This window comes from Oncorhynchus gorbuscha, linkage group LG17, assembly GCF_021184085.1.
Source record: "Oncorhynchus gorbuscha isolate QuinsamMale2020 ecotype Even-year linkage group LG17, OgorEven_v1.0, whole genome shotgun sequence".
Taxonomy (NCBI): Eukaryota; Metazoa; Chordata; class Actinopteri; order Salmoniformes; family Salmonidae; genus Oncorhynchus; species Oncorhynchus gorbuscha.
The window spans coordinates 10,318,872-10,345,751 of record NC_060189.1 but is presented as its reverse complement, the minus strand read 5'-3'; the positions used below and the strand labels follow the sequence as shown (position 1 = coordinate 10,345,751).

Here is a 26,880-nt window from a genome sequence, read left to right as displayed (position 1 = left end):
CCTCAAGCTGAACTTCGGCAAGACGGAGCTGCTCTTCCTCCCGGGGAAGGACTGCCCGTTCCATGATCTCGCCATCACGGTTGACAACTCCATTGTGTCCTCCTCCCAGAGTGCTAAGAACCTTGGCGTGATCCTGGACAACACCCTGTCGTTCTCAACTAACATCAAGGCGGTGGCCCGTTCCTGTAGGTTCATGCTCTACAACATCCGCAGAGTACGACCCTGCCTCACACAGGAAGCGGCGCAGGTCCTAATCCAGGCACTTGTCATCTCCCGTCTGGATTACTGCAACTCGCTGTTGGCTGGGCTCCCTGCCTGTGCCATTAAACCCCTACAACTCATCCAGAACGCCGCAGCCCGTCTAGTGTTCAACCTTCCCAAGTTCTCTCACGTCACCCTGCTCCTCCGCTCTCTCCACTGGCTTCCAGTTGAAGCTCGCATCCGCTACAAGACCATGGTGCTTGCCTACGGAGCTGTGAGGTGAACGGCACCTCAGTACCTCCAGGCTCTGATCAGGCCCTACACCCAAATAAGGGCACTGCGTTCATCCACCTCTGGCCTGCTCGCCTCCCTACCATTGAGGAAGTACAGTTCCCGCTCAGCCCAGTCAAAACTGTTCGCTGCTCTGGCTCCCCAATGGTGGAACAAACTCCCTCACGACGCCAGGACAGCGGAGTCAATCACCACCTTCCGGAGACACCTGAATCCCCACCTCTTTAAGGAATACTTAGGATAGGATAAAGTAATCCTTCTCACCCCCCCCCCCTTAAAATATTTAGATGTACTATTGTAAAGTGGCTGTTCCACTGGATGTCATAAGGTGAATGCACCAATTTGTAAGTCGCTCTGGATAAGAGCGTCTGCTAAATGACTTAAATGTAAATGTAAAATGATGTAGACTCTATTCTAGAATGATGTAGACTCTATTCTAGAATGATGTAGACTCTTTTCTAGAATGATGTAGACTCTATTCTAGAATGATGTAGACTCTATTCTAGAATGATGTAGACTCTATTCTAGAATGATGTAGACTCTTTTCTAGAATGATGTAGACTCTATTCTAGAATGATGTAGACTCTATTCTAGAATGATGTAGACTCTATTCTAGAATGATGTAGACTCTATTCTAGAATGATGTAGACTCTATTCTAGAATGATGACTCTATTCTAGAATGATGACTCTATTCTAGAATGATGTAGACTCTATTCTAGAATGATGTAGACTCTATTCTAGAATGATGTAGACTCTATTCTAGAATGATGTAGACTCTATTCTAGAATGATGTAGACTCTTTTTTAGAATGATGTAGACTCTATTCTAGAATGATGTAGACTCTATTCTAGAATGATGTAGACTCTTTTCTAGAATGATGTAGACTCTATTCTAGAATGATGTAGACTCTATTCTAGAATGATGTAGACTCTATTCTAGAATGATTGAGAAAAGTTAGCGGCATTGTAGAGAATTTTTAGGTGGTGATTTTGAAACCTTGAAAGATGTAGGCAGAAGGCTGCAATAAAAAAAATATATAGGTGATGTTTTTGAGCAGCCTAGAGTGTCCTTAAAAGAATAACCCACAGAAACTTTTACATTTAACAACTTAAACATCACTCCAACATTACCTTCATGACTTTAGACGAGAACAAAATCATTATAATGATATGCCGTAATTTCCTACAACTCTTAGATAAAATCCTTCCGAAAGGGTTCCTCGGCTGTCCCCATAGGAGAACCCTTTTTGGTTCCATGTAGAACCAAAAATAGTTATTTAAAGGTTACTCCTATGGAGAGAAGAACCCTTTTGGGTTCTAGATAGCAAAAATAATATTATAAGCATATACTCTCTTTAAAGAAGGATGAAAATTCCCAGACACATCTCCACGGAAATTAAACTTTCACTACAAAAAGAGATCCCCCGACTCAGGCAAGGTACAATTTGAAAAGTATAATTATCTCACAACAAACACGATTGACTAAAATCCTCAATGTCCACCCGCGTGTGACATTTGGAAGAGATGAGAAAACAAGGTTGAGTTTTATTTTTGGGGGAACAGAATGTCTAATAGAAGTGGCTTGAATAGATGATTACTTTATACATATCCGATGTGACAAGGATTATACCAAACGTTAATATATCCTACTCTGACACTCTCTGCTTCACTTTTTGCGAAAGGCGTAAAGCCTGAATGAATAATCGAACAGTCCCATGGTACAAATGTCACAGTGAGGCTAAATTGTTTGCGCTCGTGGTAATTAGAATTTAATTGTTTGTTATGTGCATTTGAAATCCATGTCGGTCCACATTCTACCTTATCACTGTGATGGCAGATAGCTCTCCCATTGTGTGAGGAAACAGGAGAGAGATGTCCTTCCCTGTCGGTCCACATTCTACCTTATCACTGTGATGGCATATAGCTCTCCCATTGTGTGAGGAAACAGGAGAGAGATGTCCTTCCCTGTCGGTCCACATTCTACCTTATCACTGTGATGGCAGATAGCTCTCCCATTGTGTGAGGAAACAAGAGAGAGATGTCCTACAATGGATACACTCATTCAGCATTGTCTGTAGCACTAATACACACAGTTACGCAGTCACACACACACCCGTGCTCATACACACACACACAAACCCGTGCTCATACACACACACACACCCGTGCTCATACACACACACACACACACACACCCGTGCTCATACACACACACACACGTGCTCATACACACACACACACACACACACACACACACACACACACACACACACACACACACACACACACACACACACACACACACACACACACACACACACACACACACACACACACACACACACACACACACACACATTCTTCACATTTTGACATCCTGTGAAACAGCCCATGTGTGTAAATAACACAACTGGGTTTGAAGACACCATGTCCAGGCATGTCCACGCACAGGCATGTGTCAGAGTTGGTTTAACATGAAAATGTGCTGTGTGTGCGTCTGTCTGTGTCTGTGTGTCTGTGTGTCTGTGTGTCTGTGTGTCTGTGTGTCTGTGTGTCTGTGTGTCTGTCTGTCTGTCTGTCTGTCTGTCTGTCTGTCTGTCTGTCTGTCTGTCTGTCTGTCTGTCTGTCTGTCTGTCTGTCTGTCTGTCTGTCTGTCTGTCTGTCTGTCTGTCTGTCTGTCTGTCTGTCTGCCTGTCTGTCAATGGTTGTCTGCCTGTCTGTCAATGGTTGTCTGTCTGTCTGTCTGTCAATGGTTGTCTGTCTGTCTGTCTGTCTGTCTGTCTGTCTGTCTGTCTGTCTGTCTGTCTGTCTGTCTGTCTGTCTGTCTGTCTGTCTGTCTGTCTGGCTGGCTGTCTGGCTGGTCTGGCTGGCTGGCTGGCTGGCTGGCTGGCTGGCTGGCCTAGAACAAGGAGACAAATGTTTCACCGGATGTACAAATCTGAAGCATCCAGTTTTCATGCTGTGGTGTTCATGCAATTTTGTCAGCTGGTTATTGTCATGCAAAAGCCTGCCGGTCTCACGTTAATTGACTGTTAATTAACATAAACACATTTATCATCTCCAGGCCTCCACGCAGAAAAAAACACGCATACAAGCTATTTATCCCATTGTGGAGCAAGTGCACATATGACGTGACTATATAGCATAAAAGTGAACTTATGAAACAGATGAAAACAAACCTATGAAATGAAACAAACCTATGAATTTCTTAGAAATCAAAATACATGTGGGCTGCATGATGAGACTGTAGGCTATTGATGAATTGAGAAAGTCACTAAACAATATTGTGTTCTGTTCCTTGCCTCAGGCTGCACAGCTGTTCTCTCATCAAGTGGTCATATTTTCACCGATAAATCTATTCTCAATGTAATCTTGTCTTTACTAATGTGTGAAATTTGTTTTCGATTTAGAATGGCCCATTATCAAATGGGCAGGAACAGGGGTAGGGCAAAAAATACATCATTCATATGCACTGGAATGGCGAATGGAGGCCGTTTTCTCGCCAGGCAATTTATTTTCTTCTCAATAATGCCTGATAGACTACTCCATTACTTGACTCCACGGCATCAACCACTATTTGAGAAGCAGCCAGCCTCTTGCTGCGTGGCAGGTGATATTGCATCTAATCTCAGAATCAACCCTGCTCCTGAAGCTTCCAAGTGCTTCATTTGGGAAACCAAGGGAAATCTGTTCAGGAAGTTCTGTCGTAATATGCTTGAGAAAGCAATGAAGGAGAGAGGAGAAGAAGAACATGCACGGTGGTGAGATTCTGCAGATAACGGTAATGTGTCACCCTGTTAAATATGAAAATATAAAAATGCCGTATTAGTAGGTTATTCAAAATCACTATAATTGTAGGCTAACTCTGTAAACAGCCCTGCACAATCAATTAACGAACAACGTTGCCTAGGCCTGTTCATTCTCTCCCAGACTCATTTTGGAGTGTAGCATAAGGTATCCAGTCCGTCCGGTATGCATAATAATACTGTCCACACTAAAAGGTGAATACTAGAACTGCTTTAATGTAAAATAAAGTATAGGCTAGACCAATTATGTACCAAAGATATCTTAAATACATTTTGTTGGATGTTTTTCTGCTGTGCGTAATATGCGGTAGGCTATGTATTGTATTATGGCACAATCATTATTTTAATTCAGATTTTTTTTTTCGGGTTTGGACGCATTTATAAAACCGATGCATTAACTCAAATATGCCTACATTTTGTTTTGTTAGGCTTTGAAACGACACCCTCAACAACCATCTTTTCCACTCAGTATCAATCACCTGTTGGAACTTCTTTCTTCAAGCTGATCATTACAGTGAGGTGGGCTTTAAAAGCACAATACTGTTTTGATGGTAAGTGTTTGCTGTGACTTTCGATTGCATTTGCATTGATGGTTAGAGGGACAATAGAGCTCTAAGCATCAGATGATTAGCGACTTGACGGTCGATATGGAGTCGGGTTACTACCAACGCATGTCCAGAGTGCATAAGAGGAGATTACCGTGACTCAGTGGTCACATGGAATTTTTATTCATGACTGCTGTTGTGGTGGTAATACGGTCACCGCGACAGCCCTATCCTCTCCCCACCAAATATGGTAAGGAGAGGAAGCGCAGTGGCCGGCAATGGGAGAGTACGGAGCGAGATGGAACTGGGCAAACATTCTATGGATTTTCTCATTAAAGAAAAGAGCCTATCTCAATAAATGTTTCTTTCAGTGCACCCTGTTCGTAACATATTCTATGTTTTGTTGATGTGACTCTTTGTCAATGTCACACCCTGACCATAGTTTGCTTTGTATGTTCTATGTTTTGTTCGGTCAGGGTGTGATCTGAGTGGGCATTCTATGTTGGATGTCTTGTTTGTCTGTTTCTGTGTTTGGGCCTGATACGGTTCTCAATCAGAGGCAGGTGTTAGTCATTGTCTCTGATTGGGAGCCATATTTAGGTAGCCTGTTTGGTGTTGGGTTTTGTGGGTGATGGTTCCTGTCTCTGTGTTTACACCAGATAGGGCTGTTTTCGGTTTTGCACATTTCTTGTTTTTGTATATTGTTCTATTTTCATCTTGATTAAAGATGTATCAAAATAACCACTCTGCGTTTTGGTCCGCCTCTCCATCCCAGGAAGAATCCCGTGACAGTCAAAGTGTAAGAGAAATTGCTTTGTTTACAAGGCGTGCAAGCGCGAATTGAGTTATTGTACACATGCCTAAAAGAAATATGCAAGGAAAATGCTAAAACGTGCCAATAAGGTCTTGCTATCTCGTACTTGGCACTGTCCACCTCCATGCTTGTTCTGCCCACTATGCTTTATTTGTTCCCATTGACAACCACACAGATGAACTATCTTGGGTTAGTTATAAAAATATTTCGTAGTGTCGTGTCTTTGGCTATGCCGGATTAAGTGCTATGACATGCTATTCTATCAAATCCTTTCTCTGTCATTAATATTACCTGATTGAACTAATCATGAAAATGTAATTAACTAGTAAGTCGGGGCAGCACAAAATAATATTTATATAGCAGTGATCTTCCAAATAAACTCTTAAAGACCTAGTAATATTTTACACCAATAGCAGTCAATATTAATCGTCACCTTATTTCAGTCTCATCTGAAAGTTGTAAATTCTTGGTTCACAAACCCTGGCTAACAAGTTGAATCAGCAATACAAAATTGGGTTTACTTATTTATTGACTAAATACCAAATTAATCACACAGAATTACATATACACAGAATGAATCATACCTTGATTACAAATTATGTCATAGAGGAAAACGTGCCTGGTGGACGGAGCCAACATGGCTGGTTACACAAAGGAAAGGGGGTTGGGTTTGAGTGAAAGAGCAGGAAGACTGAGGAACAAAGGGAGAAGCTCCGCTATCGTAAATACAGTATCTTATGTATTCTAAATGACCGCCAATTTGGAAAAGGAAAACGCAAAATAAATATTTACTCTGAGCTGCGTTTCGGTAGGTTGGTCGTCGATGCTGGCCGTGTTGCCCAACAGAGTCCTTTGTCCTTTGAAGAATGTCACTGGTGGTAAATTGGATACGATGTAGTATCGTCGTTGTGTTGTAGACGGGATATGTCGTCTGTCCTTTCCTAGCCCAAGTTTACAGCTGCTGTTGCTAACTCAACGGTTAGGATGTCTCACTTCTTTAGTGAGTAAGAGTTCAAAGTTTATACCATTCACAACCAAAGCTCATGGTGAGGTTGGCTTAGTTCTGTAGTTGACATGTTAGTCCTTTTCAACGTATGGACCGTCGTCCTAACGTCCTCGGAACAGGAGGTTACATTTTTGTCAAGGGCTTATATAGTGGAGGGAGAGCAGGGTGTGTTTCATAGTTTATAGCCCATGTCTCTTCACAGGGGCGGGCCACTGATTGAGCAGAGCCCTAACCTTATGAAAACCCAAATCTCTCATTTGGAAGCTAAAATTACATTTAATCTTTTCACAAATAATTTTATATATAAACAATTGAATTGCACAACAATTCCATGTGAATCTGATAACTATAATGTGTAAACTTTCCCAGATACAGTTTTGGTCGTTCTGCCATCAGTCATAATGTCTCAGATGACAACCGAACAGACATCATATTCATTAAGTACCAATGCATATCTTCAACTGGTTCTGTTACCTAAACATGCTTCCTTTCCCTCCACTTGTTTGATGTTCCCAGACTCTCTGTTTAACAAAGGCTATTCAAGAGTCCCTCTGTAGAGTCAAGAGAGAGGGAAGGGAGAAAGGTATTTATGGGGGGGTGTCATAAACCTACCCACAGGCCAACATCATGACAGTAGTATGGCTCGGAGGGAGGCTGCGTCTCTCTCTATGTTTGTGGGTGTGTGTGTGTGACAGCCACGCATTTGCACATGAGCTGTTTAACACTCAGGCTGCGAGTGACACTGCTTGCTGCTCACTGAGTAACCGTCATACTACGCATTGTATGGTTCCTACTCCATCTCTCTCTCTCTCTCTCGCTCCACCCTGCTAACATATTGTACTTATTTCTCTCTCTATTTCAGAAGTGCTTTCCTTCAGATAGCCAAGAGACTCCCTTTCATTATTCAATATTTGTTTTTGCATGAATCGTTAACTCCTTTTAGTTCTGTTATGGCAATATCCACTTAAGGGGTCTAGGAGCGATTTAGACTGTCATAGCTTCTACAGCGGAAAAATATTAAGTTAGAAAAGCCCCTTTATAACCAAGCGAATCACAATCTGCTATTGCTACATTACTTTTAGGAATTATAAATATATAATTCCCTTAGATTTTCTCTCCACTAACACACACCTGTCTTCTCCCCACCCATCTGCTCACTAGCACCCTTGTCAATTAAGAACAAATTCTTATTTACAATGACAGCCTCCCCCCGGGCCAAACCTGGACGACACTTGGGTAATTGTGCGCCGCCCTATGGGACACCGAATCACAGCCAGATGTGATATAGCCTGTATTGGAACCAGGGACTGTAGTGACATCTCTTGCACTGAGATGCAGTGCCTTAGACCGCTGCGCCAGTCAGGAGCCCAATTGGATATGTACACAAACTCAGGTACATTCAGTACAGGCACCTGTACTGTACACACACACACACACGCACACACACACGCACACGCACACGACCGTGACCAGCTTCTAGGCCCAAGCCATGAGACTGTTAAATAGTTCACCAAATGGCTACCTGGACTATCTGCATTGACCCTTTTTGCATTAACTCTTCTGACTCATCACACATGCTGCTGCTACTGTTAATCTATCATGTTGCCTAGTCACTTTATCCCTAACTGCATATACATATGGTATCTTCCTCAATTACCTCGTACCTCTGCACATAGACTCAGTACTTGTACCCTGTGTACACTGAATTAACACAACATTAGGAACACCTTTCTAATATTGAGTTGCACCCCCTTTGCCCTCAGAACAGCCTCAATTTGTCGGGTCATGGACTACAAGGTGTCGAAAATGTTCCCCCAGGGATGCTGGCCCATATTGACTCGAATGCCTCAACAGTTGTGTCAAGTTGGCTGGATGTCCTTTGGGTAGTGGACCATTCTTGATACACACGGGAAAGTGTTGAGCATGAAAGATCCAGCAGCGTTGCAGTTCTTGACACATTAAAACCAGTGAGCCTGGCACCTACTGCCATAACCCGTTGAAAAGCACGTCAATCTTTTGTCTTGCCCCTTCACCCTCTGAATGGCCCACATACACATTCCAATGTTGCGGCAGGGTAGCCTAGTGGTAAGAGCGTTGGACTAGTAACCGAAAGGTTGCAAGTTCGAATCCCCGAGCTGACAAGGTACAAATCTGTCGTTCTGCCCCACTAGGCTGTCATTGCAAATAAGAATTTGTTCTTAACTGACTTGCCTAGTAAAATAAAAAAAATAAAAAAGGATTAAAAATCCCTCTGTAGCCTCCCCTTCATCTACACTGATTGAAGTAGTAGATTTAACAGGTGACATCATTAAGGGATCATAGTTTTACACGTGGATTCACCTGATTAATGTCATGAAAGAGCAGGTGTTTCCTGCTAAATAAAATACAATCAAATAGTATTTGTCCCATGCGCCGAAAACAACAGGTGTAGACTTTACCAAGACTTTACCAAGAGTGGAGATATACACAGACATGACCAGTCCCAGATCAATGTGCAGAGGTATGAAGTATGAGGTATTTGAGGTAGATACAGTGCCTTTGGGAGGTATTCAGACCCCTTGACTTTTTCCAGATTTTGTTACGTTGCAGTCTTGTTCTAAAATTGATTAAATAAAAACAATCCTCAGCAATCTACACAGAATAAGTGAAAAGTGAAAACAGTTTTTTAGAAATGTTTGCAAATGTATTAAAAATGTTAAAATAGAAACACTGTATTTACATAAGTATTCAGACCCTTTGTTATGAGACTCGTAATTGAGCTCAGGTGCATCCTGTTTCCGTTGATCATCCTTGATGTTTATACAACTTGATTGGAGTCCACCTGTGGTGAATTAAATTGATTGGACATGATTTGGACAGGCACACACATGTCTAGATAAGGAACCACAGTTGACAGTTCATGACAGAGCAAAACCAAGCCATGAGGTCGAAAGAATTGTCCGTAGACCTCCGAGACAGGATTGTGTCAAGGCACAGATCTGGGGAAGGATACCAACAAATGTCTGCAGTGTTGAAGGTCCCCAAGAACACAGAGGCCTCCATCATTCTTAAATGGAAGAAGTTTAGAACCACCAAGACTCTTCCTAGAGCTGGCCGCCCGGCCAAACTGAGCAATCGGGGGAGAAGGGCCTTGGTCAGGGAGGTGACCAAGGACCCGATGGTTACTCTGACAGAAAGCTAGACTTCCTCTATGGAGATGGGAGAAACTTCCAGAAGGACAACGATCTCTGCAGAACTCCACCAATCAGGCCTTTATGGTAGGGTGGCCAGATGGAAGCCACTCCTCAGTAAAAGCCACATGACAGCCCGTTTGGAGTTTGCCAAAAGGCACCTAAAGACTCTCAGACCATGAGAAACAAGATTCTCTGGTCTGATGAAATCAAGATTGAACTCTTTGACCTGAATCCCAAGCGACAGTTCTGGAGGAAACCTGGCACTATCCCAACGGTGAAGCATGGTGGTGGCAGCATCATGCTGTGGGAATGTTTTTCAGTGGCAGGGACTGGGAGACTAGTCAAGATCGAGGGAAAGATGAACGGCGCAAAGTACAGAGATCCTTGATGACAACCTGCTCCAGAGCTCTCAGAACCTCGGACTGGGGCGAAGGTTCAACTTCCAAAAGGACAATGACCCTAAGCACACAGCCAAGACAATGCAGGAGTGTCCTAGAGATGCCCAGCCAGAGCCCAGACTTGAACCTGATCAAACATTTCTGGAGAGACCTGAAATTAGCTGTGCAGCCGATGCTCCCCATCCAACCTGACAAAGCTTGAGAGGATCTACAGAGAATAATGGGAGAAACTCCCCAAATACAGGTGTGACAAGCTTGTAGCGTCATACCCAAGAAGACTCGAGGCTGTAATCCCTGCCAAAGGCGCTTCAACAAAGTACTGAGTAAAGGGTCTGAATACGTATGGAAATGTGATATTACATTTTTTGCAATTTTTTTAAATAGAAAAAACATCTTACAACCTGTTTTTGCTGTGCCATTATGGTGTATTGTGTATAGATTCATGATTGGGAAGAGAAAAAAAACTATTTCATCCATTTTAAAATAAATATAATGTAACAAAATGTAGAAAAAGTCAAGGGGTCTGAATACTTTCCGAATGCAATGTATAGGCAAGTTGTTGTTTCTCATTCTGTACGAAATCCTTGGTTTAGTCCTTTTTCTATATTTCTCTCTCTGTATTGTTTCGAAGGGCCCATACGTCAGCATTTCACTCTTAGTCTACACCTGTTGTTTACCAAGCATGTGTATCATGTGAAAAAGAACATTTGATTTGATATGTTTGCCTCTCTTTCTCTCTCTTTTGTTCTCTCTTTTGTTCTCCCTATCAGCGGGAGATGGAGTTAAGTGCAGCTGTCGGCCAAATTGCTCTGTGATTGGCTCTCACTTGTGCCTTTTCAAACCTCTGATTGCAGCCATGCCATTATAAGTCAAAGCCCAGTAACAAAAAACATTGATTTCAGTGGAGGGAGTGTGAATTCTGCGTGACTCCTTTCTTGGTCTTTTCTGTGTGTGTTTTTTTTTACCTGTGTGTTTACATGTGTGTGTGTGTGTGTTCATGACATGCTGTGGTTAAATTTACCATGATATGTATAGGATCACTACTTAGACTTGACCATAGGAGGGTTTAATTGCTCATTCCCAATCACACACCTCCCTAGGGAAAGCCTCTACGAAAACATGTAATGCTCACACACTACCCTCTCTTCCTGACCTCTAACCCACGACCTCTATCATGTATGCACTCCATATACATGTAATGACTAGAACAGCCATCCCCATTAAAATCAAAGTATGACTCGTACTGGAGGTAATTCTGCAGAGTAGTCACTAGCTGGTGTAACCGATGTGAAATGGCTAGCTAGTTAGCGGTGGTGCGCGCTAATAGCCTTTCAATCTGTGACGTCACTCGCTCTGAGACCTTGAAGTAGTGGTTCCCCTTGCTCTGCAAGGGCAGCAGCGTTTGTGGGGCAATGGGTAACCATCCTTCAAGGGTGCCTGTTGTCGATGTGTGCAGAGGGTCCCTGGTTCGAGGGACGGAAGCTATACTGTTACACTAGCACAGTCACAAAGTCAGATTTGAAACCTTAACCCCACTGCTAACATTATGCCTAACCCTAACCTTAAATTGAGACCAACAAGCAATTTCTATTAATTAACTGTTACGATATATAGACTGCAGCTGGTAAATCTAGTGGGAATCACTCAGCTCTGCCTCCAGGACAAGATTCATCCCAATAAACTTCAACCTGCGTATGGCTATGTGTTGCGGCAGGCATATTGAGTATACTCATAACTTAACATTCTATTTTTATGGTGCCCTTCCTCTCTGTCCCCACAGATGCCCTGAACACACGGTCTTGCACCATGTTGAAGATGCTGCAGCACCTGGTGGCGTCTGGAGAGGCCCTGGTGCCTTACTACAGACAGATCCTACCTATCCTCATCATCTTCAGGAACATGAACAGTGAGTCGCCCACCTTATAGATCGTTACAGTATGGCAGTATGTTTGATGGGTATTTTGAACGATTAATTGCTTTTCGAGGTCGTTTCGGTTTGTTTATTAAAAAAGTAATCACTGTTTTCGATTTCGGTTTCAATTATTTATTTACATTAAATGCACTATGTACCTGTTATTGAAAGCAAGTCTAACAAGCGGTAGATCGGTTCTACAGTATGTGCTCTATTTCTATACTTTCTGTTCTTAATTTTGTATTTTTTATGTCGTTGCTTTCCGTTTTGTACACCAGCTTCAAAAAGCTAAAAATACAATATCTTCAATTATGGAAAATATATTTCACAGTTGTTTAGATGGTACAGTGATCCTCTACACTCTACTTGGTTACTTTGAATCCGCGACCCTGCAAAATCACTGTCCTACATTACCTAGAGTGTACACCAGCAGTTCCGGACCTCTTGATGATGTTGGTGTTGTGCTAAAGGACACTATTGTATGTATCTGAGTGCTAGCCAATGACTGTATATGAATGGACAAAGCCATCAATCACGTGACACCATTCATGCCTATGTGAAGACTCAATAGGGAATTTGAAGCCAAGGAAGTCGGTTAACCTCTCTGGGATCGTTCGGGACGCTAGCGTCCCACCTCGCCAACAGCCAGTGAAATTGCAGGGAAACTAATTCAAAACAACAGAAATCTCATAATTAAAATTCCTTCAATCATACAAGTATTTTACATCATTTTAAAGATACATATCATTATGTTAGTAATAATAATAATATAATAATAATATATGCCATTTAGCAGACGCTTTTATCCAAAGCGACTTACAGTCATGTGTGCATACATTCTACGTATGGGTGGTCCCGGGGATCGAACCCACTACCCTGGCGTTACAAGCGCCATGCTCTACCAACTCAGCAACTAGTCACAGAAAGAATTCCACCATTTTCCAACCAAAGAGGTGTCACAAAAAGCAGAAATATAGATAAAATTCATCACTAACCTTTGACGATCTTCATCAGATGACACTCCCAGGACTCAATGTTACACAATACATGTATGTTTTGTTCGATCAAGTTCATATTTATATGCCTCCAAAACATCCGAAAAAATTGCAGAGAGCCACATCAAATAACATAAATACTCATCATAAATATTGATGAACAATAGATCTTTTACATAGAATGAAAGATAAACTTGTTTTAATGCAAACGCTGTGTCAGATTTCAAAAAAGCTTTACGGCAAAAGCACAATATTCAATAATCTGAGAACAGCGTTCAGCCACAAAAGTAAGCCATACAGTTACCCGCCAAGTTGTCAAATTGTCAACAAAAGTCATAAATAGCATTATAAATCTTCACTTACCTTTGCTGATCTTCGTCGGAATGCACTCCCAGTACTCCCACTTCCACAAGAAATGGTTGTTTTGTTCGATTATGTCCATATTTATGTCCAAATACCTTCGTTTTGTTTGCGCATTTAGTTCACTATTCCAAATGCACAATGCGCGAGCGCAAAAGCCAGACGAAAAGTCAAGAGTTCCATTACAGTTTGTAGAAACATGTCAAACGATGTTTACAATCAATCCTTAGGGTATATTTTACAATAAATCTGCAATAATATTCCAACCGGACAATAGCGTATTCATTACAGAGAGAAAAAACGGAACGGCGCGCCTGCGTGACCGCGCAGTAAACAACTGATTGGCCACAGCCTAGTCCACTTGTTGAATCAGCTCTTATTCAACCCCCTTCCACAATAGAAGCCTCAAACAACTTTCTAAAGACTGTTGACATCTGCTGGCAGCCCTGGGAAGTGCAATCTGGCCTCATAGACACAGCATATTGGATAGGCAATCACTTAAATGAAACTACAAACCTCAGATTTCCCACTTTTCCACTTGGATTTGTTTCAGGTTTGCCATATGAGTTCTGTTATACTCACAGACATCATTCAAACAGTTTTAGAAACTTCAGAGTGTTTTCTATCTAATACTACTAATAATATGCACATATTAGCATCTGGTACAGAGTAGCAGGCAGTTCACTCTGGGCACCTTATTCATCCACGCTACTCAATACTGCCCCCCTGTCACCAAGAAGTTTTAAGATGGCATTTCATAGAGACATAACATGCTCAGTTTAAGCTACTGTAGGAAGTGACGTTGGAGGCTAGCTGTGCTGCCCCCTCTCATTGAGAATCTCAAGTTGAAGGGCGACCGGGGTACTGCAGGATGCCATTAGCAACTAAATTATCCTTATAACAGTATGCATGTATTTGAGTGATGGCCAGAGTGAATACTGTTCATGTTTGTAGCCTATATGGTGGAAGGGCAGTTTGCGTTGATTTTGTAGGCTATTCTTTTGGCGTAGTCAATGTGAGCTTCAAGTTGACCCACAGGCCTCACACAGCTCCGAGCATCTTCCTGGAATGCTCCCGCTCTTCCGGTTCCAGGATTTAAGGGCTTGATGGTAAAAGCGCTGAAATCAAATCAAAGTTCATTGGTCGTTTCTCCAAATTTGACGATGTTATGGCAGGTGCAGAGAAATTGTTTCTAGCTCCAACAGTGCAGTAATACCTAGCAATAAAAACAATACACAAAATCCAGAAAAATACAAAACAAATAACAAATAACAAGACCGGAATAGACATACCTACTCATTCAAGGGTTTTTCTTTATTTTTTACTATTTTCTACACTGTAGAATAATAATGAAGACATAAAAACTATGAAATAACACATATGGAATCATGTAGTAACTAAAAAAGTCTTAATAAAATCTATATTTTTTCCGATTATAGATTCTTCAAAGTAGCTAACCTTTGCCTTGATGACAGCTTTGCACACAATTGGCATTCTCTCAACCAGCTTCACCTGGAATGCTTTTCTAACAGTCTTGAAGGAGTTGAATGCTGAGCATTTGTTGGCTGCTTTTCCTTCACTCTGTGGTCAAGACCATCTCAATTGGCTTGAGGTCGGATGATTGTGGAGGCCAGGTCATCTGACGTAGCACTTCATCATAGCCATTACACAGCCTGGAGGTGTGTTGGGTTATTGTCCTGTTAAAAACAAATGATAGTCCCACTAAGCGCAAAGCAGATGGGATGGCCTATTGCTGCAGAATGCTGTGGTAGCCATGCTGGTTGTGTGCCTTGAATTCTAAATAAATAACAGACAGTGTCACCAGCAATGCACCCCTACACCTCCTCCTCCATGCTTCACGGTGGGAACCACACATGCGGAGATCATCCGTTCACCTACTCTGCGTCTCACAAAGCCACGATGGTTGGAACCAAAAATCTCAAGACCAAAGGACAGATTTCCACGGGTCTAATGCCAATTGCTTGTGTTTCTTGGCCCAAGAAAGTCTCTTCTTCTTATTGGTGTCCTTTAGTAGTGGTTAATTTGAAGAAATTCAGCCATGAGGCCTGATTCACTCGGTCTCCTCTGAACAGTTGATGTTGAGATGTGTCTGTTACTTGAACTTAGAAGCATTTATTCAGTCTGCAATTTCTGAGTCTGGTAACTCTAATGAACTTATCTTTTGCAGCAGAGGTAACTCTGGGTCTTCGTTTCCTGTGCCGGTCCTCATGAGAGCCAACTGCATCATTTCATGGTTTTTGCGACTGCACTTGAAGAAACTTTCAAAGTTCTTGAAATGTTCCGCATTGACTGACCATGTCTTTAAGTAATGATAAACTGTCACTTCTCTTTGCTTATTTGTCCTGTTCTTGCCATACCCCCGTAACTGATTGGCTCAAACACATTAAGAAGGAAAGAAATTCCACAAATTAACTTTTAACAAGGCACACTTGATCATTTAAATGCATTCCAGGTAACTACCTCATGAAGCTGGTTGAGAGAATGCCAAGCGTGTGCAAAGCTGTCAAGGAAAAGGGTGGCAACTTTTGAAGAATCAAATATAAAATATATTTTGATTTGTTTAAAACCTCTCTAGGGTATGTGGGACGCTAGCATCCGGTAAAATTGCAGAGCGCCAAATTCAAAATACAGGAATACAAATAATAAGTCATTCATAAAATATACAAGTGTTACACATCGGTTTAAAGATGAACTTCTTGTTAATCCAGCCACTGTGTTAGATTTCAAAAAGGCTTTATGGCGAAAGCATACCATGCGACTATCTGAGGACAGCGCCCGTGTAAAAAGCATACAGACATTTACCAGCCAAGTAGAGGAGTCACTAAAGTCAGAAATAGCGATAAAATGAATCACTTACCTTTGATGATCTTCATATGGTTCCACTCACAAGACTCCCAGTTACACAGTAAATTATCGTTTTGATAAAGTCCCTTTTTATGTCCCAAAAACTCAATTTTGTTGGTGCGTTTTGTTCAGTAATCCAATGAAAATCCTGCCTCCTTTAACACTTTTTTTTGGTTACTACATGATTCCATAGGTATTATTTCATAGTATTGATGTCTTGAGTATTATTCTACAATGGAAAACATAGTAACAATAAAGAAAATCCCTGTAAATAAATATATCATTAGAATAATATACACTCAGTGTACAAAACAACACCAGGTCGTTCCATGACATAGACTGACCAGGTGAATCCTATGATCTTCAATCATTGTAGATAAAGTGGAGGAGACAGGTTATAAAATGATTTGTAAGCTTTAAGACAATAGGATTGTGTATGTGTGCCATTGAGGTTAAATGGGCAAGACAAAATATTGAAGTGCCTTTGAACGGGGTAACGGGGTTTGCCTTTGAACGGGGTAACGGGGTGTGCCTTTGAACGGGGTAACGGGGTAACGGGGTGTGCCTTTGAACGGGGTAATGGGGTGTGCCTTTGAACGGGGTAACGGGGTGTGCCTGGCGCCCAGACGTCGTTTCAAGTATTTGAATTCATTTTAGTCCCTTCTTTTTCTGTGAGCTCAATGTGCAGTTTATGTGGAGATCAATCAGATCAAGCCTGAACTGTGGGATGTAGTAGGGAGTTGTAGTTTCCCAACAGGAGAATATTTACATATTTTTGCGCAGAACACATGGTAATTTACTACAATGACCATAATCCATTGTGCCCCCCTGTTGAAACTTGTCTGGTCTGAGCGGAGCAGACACAGAGATGAGAGAAGAGAGACCGCTTGATCGAGAGCGATAGAAAGCAGTTGCTTCGTGAGCCTAAAAATACGTGATCTAAGTGATTGATAGTTTTTATTCAGCAGTCATAAAAGCCTTATTTACTTTGAAGAACTAAAAAATAGTCTTTTTTTTCAGACAGCATAGAAAGCAACTCTATAGAGATGATATGATGACTTGGAATGAAATAATACATTCATGATTTCATTTTTATTTTATTAAAGTAAGTGAATAAATAATGTTTAATAAGTGATGAGCAGTAAGGGGCAGTCACCACTATCATGTAATAATTGTTTTATTCTGTGTTATTTCAGCATTCAACTCACATAATGCATAGTGCGTTTAAAAGAAAATTGAAATTGAAAACCGTGATTATGTTTTAATAATAAAACCAAGCAACCTCACAAAGGACAAATCACTCAGCACTGGACACCGGGTGCTGTAGATGTCCTGGAGAGCCCTGAGTTTGAGCTCACTGTTAACATGTCAATGCAAGAGTGAGTGTGTACGTGCGCGTGTGTGTGTGTGTGTGTGTGTGCTCGCTAGTACTCACTATGAAAGCTTATTTTTGTCCATACGTCCCCTGATTGTCCCATAATCCATCATGTTTGACCCTGCGTCGTGTTCTCCTCCTCTTTCATCTAACTAAACGCTCGATATTGAAAGCCATTTTCACTTTTCCTTTTTCCATCAATGTATTGGCTTTAGACTAGAGGACAACCAACGTCCTTCAGATTCACCCCTATCCTATGTGACACACGGCGTCTCCAGATTGGCATCCGATAGGCAGGCACTGTCAAGCCTTAAAGCGTCGACACGGTCCCATTCACAACCAGACGATGAAAAGCAGACCGACAGCTAGGCTCAGACAAGCCCCAAAACGCCATTCATCCATCGGTGTCAGTAGAATGTGAAAGAAGAGTGGCATTGTGAATCAATCACTTAAACACAGGGCTTAAACAGGGCCTGAACAGGGAGCTTAAACAGGGCCTGAACAGGGAGCTTAAACAGGGCCTGAACAGGGGGCTTAAACAGGGCCTGAACAGGGAGCTTAAACAGGGCCTGAACAGGGAGCTTAAACAGGGCCTGAACAGGGGGCTTAAACAGGGCCTGAACATGGGGCTTTAGTTTCTTAATCAATATCCAATTTGAATCTCTTGTATCTTTAATTATGTTACATCATCTTGTTGCCATTTTAGTGTTGGAGGAGAATAAAAATAGAGAGATAGGAGTAGAAATGCAAGGGAAGAAAGGAGAGAAAGATGGGGGAGAACAGAAAGGAGAGAGAGGGGAGAACCGAAAGATGAGAGATGGGAGAACAGAAAGGAGAGAGATGGGAGAACAGAAATGAGAGAGAGATGGGAGAACAGAAAGGAGAGAGAGATGGGGAGAACAGAAAGTAGAGAGAGATGGGAGAACAGAAAGGAGAGAGAGATGGGAGAACAGAAAGGAGAGAGAGATGGGAGAACAGAAAGGAGAGAGAGATGGGGAGAACAGAAAGGAGAGAGAGATTGGAGAACAGAAAGGAGAGAGAGATGGATGGGGGAGAACAGAAAGGATAGAGAGCTGGGAGAACAGAAAGGAGAGAGAGATGGGAGAACAGAAAGTAGAGAGAGATGGGAGAACAGAAAGGAGAGAGAGATGGGAGAACAGAAAGTAGAGAGAGATGGGAGAACAGAAAGGAGAGAGAGATGGGAGAACAGAAAGGAGAGAGAGATGGGAGAACAGAAAGGAGAGAGAGATGGGGAGAACAGAAAGGAGAGAGAGATTGGAGAACAGAAAGGAGAGAGAGATGGATGGGGGAGAACAGAAAGGAGAGAGAGATGGGAGAACAGAAAGGAGAGAGGGGAGAACCGAAAGACTAGAGAGATGGGGAAGAACAGAAAGGATAGAGAGATGGGGAGAACAGAAAGGAGAGAGAGATTGGAGAACAGAAAGGAGAGAGAGATGGATGGGGGAGAACAGAAAGGATAGAGAGATGAGAGAACCGAAAGGAGAGAGAGAGATGGGAGAACAGAAAGGAGAGAGAGAGGGGAGAACAGAAAGGAGAGAGAGATGGGAGAACAGAGAGGAGAGAGAGATGGGAGAACAGAAAGGAGAGAGAGAGGGGAGAACAGAAAGGAGAGAGAGATGGGAGAACAGAAAGGAGAGAGGGAGAACAGAAAGGAGAGTGAGATGGGGGAGAACAGAGAGGAGAGAGAGGGGAGAACAGAGAGGAGAGAGGGGAGAACAGAGGAGAGAAAAATGGGAGAACAGAAAGGAGAGAGAGATGGAGGAGAACAGAAAGGAGAGAGAGATGGGGAGAACAGAAAGGAGAGAGAGATGGGGAGAACAGAAAGGAGAGAGAGATGGGGGAGAACAGAAAGGAGAGAGAGATGGGGGAGAACAGAAAGGAGAGAGATGGGGAGAACAGAGAGGAGAGAAAAATGGGAGAACAGAAAGGAGAGAGAGATGGGGGAGAACAGAAAGGAGAGAGAGATGGGGGAGAACAGAAAGGAGAGAGAGATGGGGAGAACAGAAAGGAGAGAGAGATGGGGAGAACAGAAAGGAGAGAGAGATGGGGAGAACAGAAAGGAGAGAGAGATGGGGAGAACAGAAAGGAGAGAGAGATGGGGAGAACAGAAAGGAGAGAGAGATGGGGAGAACAGAGAGGAGAGAGAGATGGGAGAACAGAGAGGAGAGAAAAATGGGAGAACAGAAAGGAGAGAGAGATGGGGGAGAACAGAAAGGAGAGAGAGATGGGGGAGAACAGAAAGGAGAGAGAGATGGGGAGAACAGAAAGGAGAGAGAGATGGGGAGAACAGAAAGGAGAGAGAGATGGGGAGAACAGAAAGGAGAGAGAGATGGGGAGAACAGAAAGGAGAGAGAGATGGGGGAGAACAGAGAGGAGAGAGAGATGGGGAGAACAGAGAGGAGAGAAAAATGGGAGAACAGAAAGGAGAGAGAGATGGGGGAGAACAGAAAGGAGAGAGAGATGGGGAGAACAGAGAGGAGAGAAAAATGGGAGAACAGAAAGGAGAGAAAAATGGGAGAACAGAAAGGAGAGAAAAATGGGAGAACAGAAAGGAGAGAGCGGGGAGAACAGAAAGGAGAGAAAAATGGGAGAACAGAAAGGAGAGAAAAATGGGAGAACAGAAAGGAGAGAAAAATGGGAGAACAGAAAGGAGAGAAAAATGGGAGAACAGAAAGGAGAGAAAAATGGGAGAACAGAAAGGAGAGAGAAATGGGAGAACAGAAAGGAGAGAAAAATGGGAGAACAGAAAGGAGAGAAAAATGGGAGAACAGAAAGGAGAGAAAAATGGGAGAACAGAAAGGAGAGAGAAATGGGAGAACAGAAAGGAGAGAGAGATGGGGAGAACAGAGAGGAGAGAGCGGGGAGAACAGAGAGGAGAGAGAGATGGGAGAACAGAAAGGAGAGAAAAATGGGAGAACAGAAAGGAGAGAGAGGGGAGAACAGAAAGGAGAGAAAAATGGGAGAACAGAAAGGAGAGAGAGGGGAGAACAGAAAGGAGAGAGATGGGGAGAACAGAAAGGAGAGAGATATGGGGAGAACAGAGAGGAGAGAGAGATGGGGGAGAACAGAAAGGAGAGAGAGATGGGGGAGAACAGAAAGGAGAGAGATGGGGAGAACAGAAAGGAGAGAGAGATGGGGGAGAACAGAAAGGAGAGAGAGATGGGGAGAACAGAAAGGAGAGAGATGGGGAGAACAGAAAGGAGAGAGATGGGGAGAACAGAAAGGAGAGAGAGATGGGGGAGAACAGAAAGGAGAGAGATATGGGGAGAACAGAGAGGAGAGAGAGATGGGGGAGAACAGAAAGGAGAGAGAGATGGGGAGAACAGAAAGGAGAGAGATGGGGAGAACAGAAAGGAGAGAGAGATGGGGGAGAACAGAAAGGAGAGAGAGATGGGGAGAACAGAAAGGAGAGAGATGGGGAGAACAGAAAGGAGAGAGATGGGGAGAACAGAAAGGAGAGAGATGGGGAGAACAGAGAGGAGAGAGAAATGGGAGAACAGAAAGGAGAGAGAGATGGGGAGAACAGAAAGGAGAGAGAGATGGGGGAGAACAGAAAGGAGAGAGATATGGGGAGAACAGAAAGGAGAGAGATGGGGAGAACAGAAAGGAGAGAGATGGGGAGAACAGAAAGGAGAGAGATGGGGAGAACAGAAAGGAGAGAGATGGGGAGAACAGAAAGGAGAGAGAGATGGGGGAGAACAGAAAGGAGAGAGAGATGGGGAGAACAGAAAGGAGAGAGATGGGGAGAACAGAAAGGAGAGAGATGGGGAGAACAGAAAGGAGAGAGATGGGGAGAACAGAAAGGAGAGAGAGATGGGGGAGAACAGAAAGGAGAGAGAGATGGGGGAGAACAGAGAGGAGAGAGAGATGGGGGAGAACAGAAAGGAGAGAGAGATGGGGAGAACAGAAAGGAGAGAGATGGGGAGAACAGAAAGGAGAGAGAGATGGGGGAGAACAGAAAGGAGAGAGAGATGGGGAGAACAGAAAGGAGAGAGAGATGGGGGAGAACAGAAAGGAGAGAGATATGGGGAGAACAGAAAGGAGAGAGATGGGGAGAACAGAAAGGAGAGAGATATGGGGAGAACAGAAAGGAGAGAGATGGGGAGAACAGAAAGGAGAGAGATGGGGAGAACAGAAAGGAGAGAGAGATGGGGGAGAACAGAAAGGAGAGAGAGATGGGGGAGAACAGAAAGGAGAGAGATATGGGGAGAACAGAAAGGAGAGAGATGGGGAGAACAGAAAGGAGAGAGATGGGGAGAACAGAAAGGAGAGAGATGGGGAGAACAGAAAGGAGAGAGATGGGGAGAACAGAAAGGAGAGAGATGGGGAGAACAGAGAGGAGAGAGAAATGGGAGAACAGAAAGGAGAGAGAGATGGGGAGAACAGAAAGGAGAGAGAGATGGGGGAGAACAGAAAGGAGAGAGATATGGGGAGAACAGAAAGGAGAGAGATGGGGAGAACAGAAAGGAGAGAGATGGGGAGAACAGAAAGGAGAGAGATGGGGAGAACAGAAAGGAGAGAGATGGGGAGAACAGAAAGGAGAGAGATGGGGAGAACAGAAAGGAGAGAGATGGGGAGAACAGAAAGGAGAGTGAGATGGGGAGAACAGAGAGGAGAGAGAGATGGGGGAGAACAGAAAGGAGAGAGAGATGGGGGAGAACAGAAAGGAGAGAGATATGGGGAGAACAGAAAGGAGAGAGATGGGGAGAACAGAAAGGAGAGAGAGATGGGGGAGAACAGAAAGGAGAGAGAGATGGGGAGAACAGAAAGGAGAGAGATGGGGAGAACAGAAAGGAGAGTGAGATGGGGGAGAACAGAGAGGAGAGAGAGATGGGGAGAACAGAAAGGAGAGTGAGATGGGGGAGAACAGAGAGGAGAGAGAGATGGGGAGAACAGAAAGGAGAGTGAGATGGGGGAGAACAGAGAGGAGAGAGAGATGGGGAGAACAGAGAGGAGAGTGAGATGGGGGAGAACAGAGAGGAGAGAGAGATGGGGGAGAACAGAAAGGAGAGAGAGATGGGGGAGAACAGAAAGGAGAGAGATATGGGGAGAACAGAAAGGAGAGAGAAATGGGAGAACAGAGAGGAGAGAGCGGGGAGAACAGAGAGGAGAGAAAAATGGGAGAACAGAAAGGAGAGAGAGATGGGGAGAACAGAAAGGAGAGAGAGATGGGGAGAACAGAAAGGAGAGAGAGATGGGGAGAACAGAAAGGAGAGAGAGATGGGGAGAACAGAAAGGAGAGAGAGATGGGGAGAACAGAAAGGAGAGAGAGATGGGGAGAACAGAAAGGAGAGAGAGATGGGGAGAACAGAAAGGAGAGAGAGATGGGGAGAACAGAAAGGAGAGAGAGATGGGGAGAACAGAAAGGAGAGAGAGATGGGGAGAACAGAAAGGAGAGAGAGATGGGGAGAACAGAAAGGAGAGAGAGATGGGGAGAACAGAAAGGAGAGAGAGATGGGGAGAACAGAAAGGAGAGAGAGATGGGGAGAACAGAAAGGAGAGAGAGATGGGGAGAACAGAAAGGAGAGAGAGATGGGGGAGAACAGAGAGGAGAGAAAAATGGGAGAACAGAAAGGAGAGAAAAATGGGAGAACAGAAAGGAGAGAGAGATGGGGAGAACAGAAAGGAGAGAGAGATGGGGAGAACAGAGAGGAGAGAAAAATGGGAGAACAGAAAGGAGAGAGAGATGGGGGAGAACAGAAAGGAGAGAGATATGGGGAGAACAGAGAGGAGAGAGAGATGGGGGAGAACAGAAAGGAGAGAGAGATGGGGGAGAACAGAAAGGAGAGAGATGGGGAGAACAGAAAGGAGAGAGAGATGGGGGAGAACAGAAAGGAGAGAGAGATGGGGAGAACAGAAAGGAGAGAGATGGGGAGAACAGAAAGGAGAGAGATGGGGAGAACAGAAAGGAGAGAGAGATGGGGGAGAACAGAAAGGAGAGAGATATGGGGAGAACAGAGAGGAGAGAGAGATGGGGGAGAACAGAAAGGAGAGAGAGATGGGGGAGAACAGAAAGGAGAGAGATGGGGAGAACAGAAAGGAGAGAGAGATGGGGAGAACAGAAAGGAGAGAGAGATGGGGAGAACAGAAAGGAGAGAGATGGGGAGAACAGAAAGGAGAGAGATGGGGAGAACAGAAAGGAGAGAGATGGGGAGAACAGAGAGGAGAGAGAAATGGGAGAACAGAAAGGAGAGAGAGATGGGGAGAACAGAAAGGAGAGAGAGATGGGGGAGAACAGAAAGGAGAGAGATATGGGGAGAACAGAAAGGAGAGAGAGATGGGGAGAACAGAAAGGAGAGAGATGGGGAGAACAGAAAGGAGAGAGATGGGGAGAACAGAAAGGAGAGAGATGGGGAGAACAGAAAGGAGAGAGAGATGGGGGAGAACAGAAAGGAGAGAGCGGGGAGAACAGAAAGGAGAGAGAGATGGGGAGAACAGAAAGGAGAGAGATATGGGGAGAACAGAAAGGAGAGAGATGGGGAGAACAGAAAGGAGAGAGATGGGGAGAACAGAAAGGAGAGAGAGATGGGGAGAACAGAAAGGAGAGAGAGATGGGGGAGAACAGAAAGGAGAGAGATATGGGGAGAACAGAAAGGAGAGAGATGGGGAGAACAGAAAGGAGAGAGATGGGGAGAACAGAAAGGAGAGAGATGGGGAGAACAGAAAGGAGAGAGATGGGGAGAACAGAAAGGAGAGAGATGGGGAGAACAGAGAGGAGAGAGAAATGGGAGAACAGAAAGGAGAGAGAGATGGGGAGAACAGAAAGGAGAGAGAGATGGGGGAGAACAGAAAGGAGAGAGATATGGGGAGAACAGAAAGGAGAGAGATGGGGAGAACAGAAAGGAGAGAGATGGGGAGAACAGAAAGGAGAGAGATGGGGAGAACAGAAAGGAGAGAGATGGGGAGAACAGAAAGGAGAGAGATGGGGAGAACAGAAAGGAGAGAGAGATGGGGGAGAACAGAAAGGAGAGAGCGGGGAGAACAGAAAGGAGAGAGAGATGGGGAGAACAGAAAGGAGAGAGATATGGGGAGAACAGAAAGGAGAGAGATGGGGAGAACAGAAAGGAGAGAGAGATGGGGGAGAACAGAAAGGAGAGAGAGATGGGGAGAACAGAAAGGAGAGAGAGATGGGGGAGAACAGAAAGGAGAGAGATATGGGGAGAACAGAAAGGAGAGAGATGGGGAGAACAGAAAGGAGAGAGATATGGGGAGAACAGAAAGGAGAGAGATGGGGAGAACAGAAAGGAGAGAGATGGGGAGAACAGAAAGGAGAGAGAGAGAGATGGGGGAGAACAGAAAGGAGAGAGAGATGGGGGAGAACAGAAAGGAGAGAGATATGGGGAGAACAGAAAGGAGAGAGATGGGGAGAACAGAAAGGAGAGAGATGGGGAGAACAGAAAGGAGAGAGATGGGGAGAACAGAAAGGAGAGAGATGGGGAGAACAGAAAGGAGAGAGATGGGGAGAACAGAGAGGAGAGAGAAATGGGAGAACAGAAAGGAGAGAGAGATGGGGAGAACAGAAAGGAGAGAGAGATGGGGGAGAACAGAAAGGAGAGAGATATGGGGAGAACAGAAAGGAGAGAGATGGGGAGAACAGAAAGGAGAGAGATGGGGAGAACAGAAAGGAGAGAGATGGGGAGAACAGAAAGGAGAGAGATGGGGAGAACAGAAAGGAGAGAGATGGGGAGAACAGAAAGGAGAGAGATGGGGAGAACAGAAAGGAGAGTGAGATGGGGGAGAACAGAGAGGAGAGAGAGATGGGGGAGAACAGAAAGGAGAGAGAGATGGGGGAGAACAGAAAGGAGAGAGATATGGGGAGAACAGAAAGGAGAGAGATGGGGAGAACAGAAAGGAGAGAGAGATGGGGGAGAACAGAAAGGAGAGAGAGATGGGGAGAACAGAAAGGAGAGAGATGGGGAGAACAGAAAGGAGAGTGAGATGGGGGAGAACAGAGAGGAGAGAGAGATGGGGAGAACAGAAAGGAGAGTGAGATGGGGGAGAACAGAGAGGAGAGAGAGATGGGGAGAACAGAAAGGAGAGTGAGATGGGGAGAACAGAGAGGAGAGAGAGATGGGGAGAACAGAGAGGAGAGTGAGATGGGGGAGAACAGAGAGGAGAGAGAGATGGGGGAGAACAGAAAGGAGAGAGAGATGGGGGAGAACAGAAAGGAGAGAGATATGGGGAGAACAGAAAGGAGAGAGAAATGGGAGAACAGAGAGGAGAGAGAGATGGGAGAACAGAGAGGAGAGAGAAATGGGAGAACAGAGAGGAGAGAGAAATGGGAGAACAGAGAGGAGAGAGAGATGGGGAGAACAGAGAGGAGAGAAAAATGGGAGAACAGAGAGGAGAGAGAAATGGGAGAACAGAGAGGAGAGAGAAATGGGAGAACAGAAAGGAGAGAGAGATGGGGGAGAACAGAAAGGAGAGAGATATGGGGAGAACAGAAAGGAGAGAGATGGGGAGAACAGAAAGGAGAGAGAGATGGGGGAGAACAGAAAGGAGAGAGAGATGGGGAGAACAGAAAGGAGAGAGATGGGGAGAACAGAAAGGAGAGTGAGATGGGGAGAACAGAGAGGAGAGAGAGATGGGGAGAACAGAAAGGAGAGTGAGATGGGGGAGAACAGAGAGGAGAGAGAGATGGGGAGAACAGAAAGGAGAGTGAGATGGGGAGAACAGAGAGGAGAGAGAGATGGGGAGAACAGAAAGGAGAGTGAGATGGGGGAGAACAGAGAGGAGAGAGAGATGGGGGAGAACAGAAAGGAGAGAGAGATGGGGGAGAACAGAAAGGAGAGAGATATGGGGAGAACAGAAAGGAGAGAGATGGGGAGAACAGAAAGGAGAGTGAGATGGGGGAGAACAGAGAGGAGAGAGAGATGGGGGAGAACAGAAAGGAGAGAGATATGGGGAGAACAGAATAATATCCGCTCATGGAGCATTTTGACTGGGAAAACAGAGGTGAAATGACTGGGATTAGAGTGGCATCCAGTACTTGTGGCACTTCCAGGCAGCTGCTTCGAGAGTAACGTGTTACAATGTTTGAAATGTTTATTAGTGTTGGTTTTCTTGTGGGTTTTTTTGTGGCGCACTGCATACTTTTCCCTGCTCTTTTAACAGATTA

The 26,880-nt window shown here is 44.2% G+C and overlaps 1 pseudogene; it reads left to right on the top strand.

The window, feature by feature from the left end:
- Positions 1–26,880, top strand: part of LOC124002296 — a 410,022-nt pseudogene that overhangs the window by 186,459 nt on the left and 196,683 nt on the right.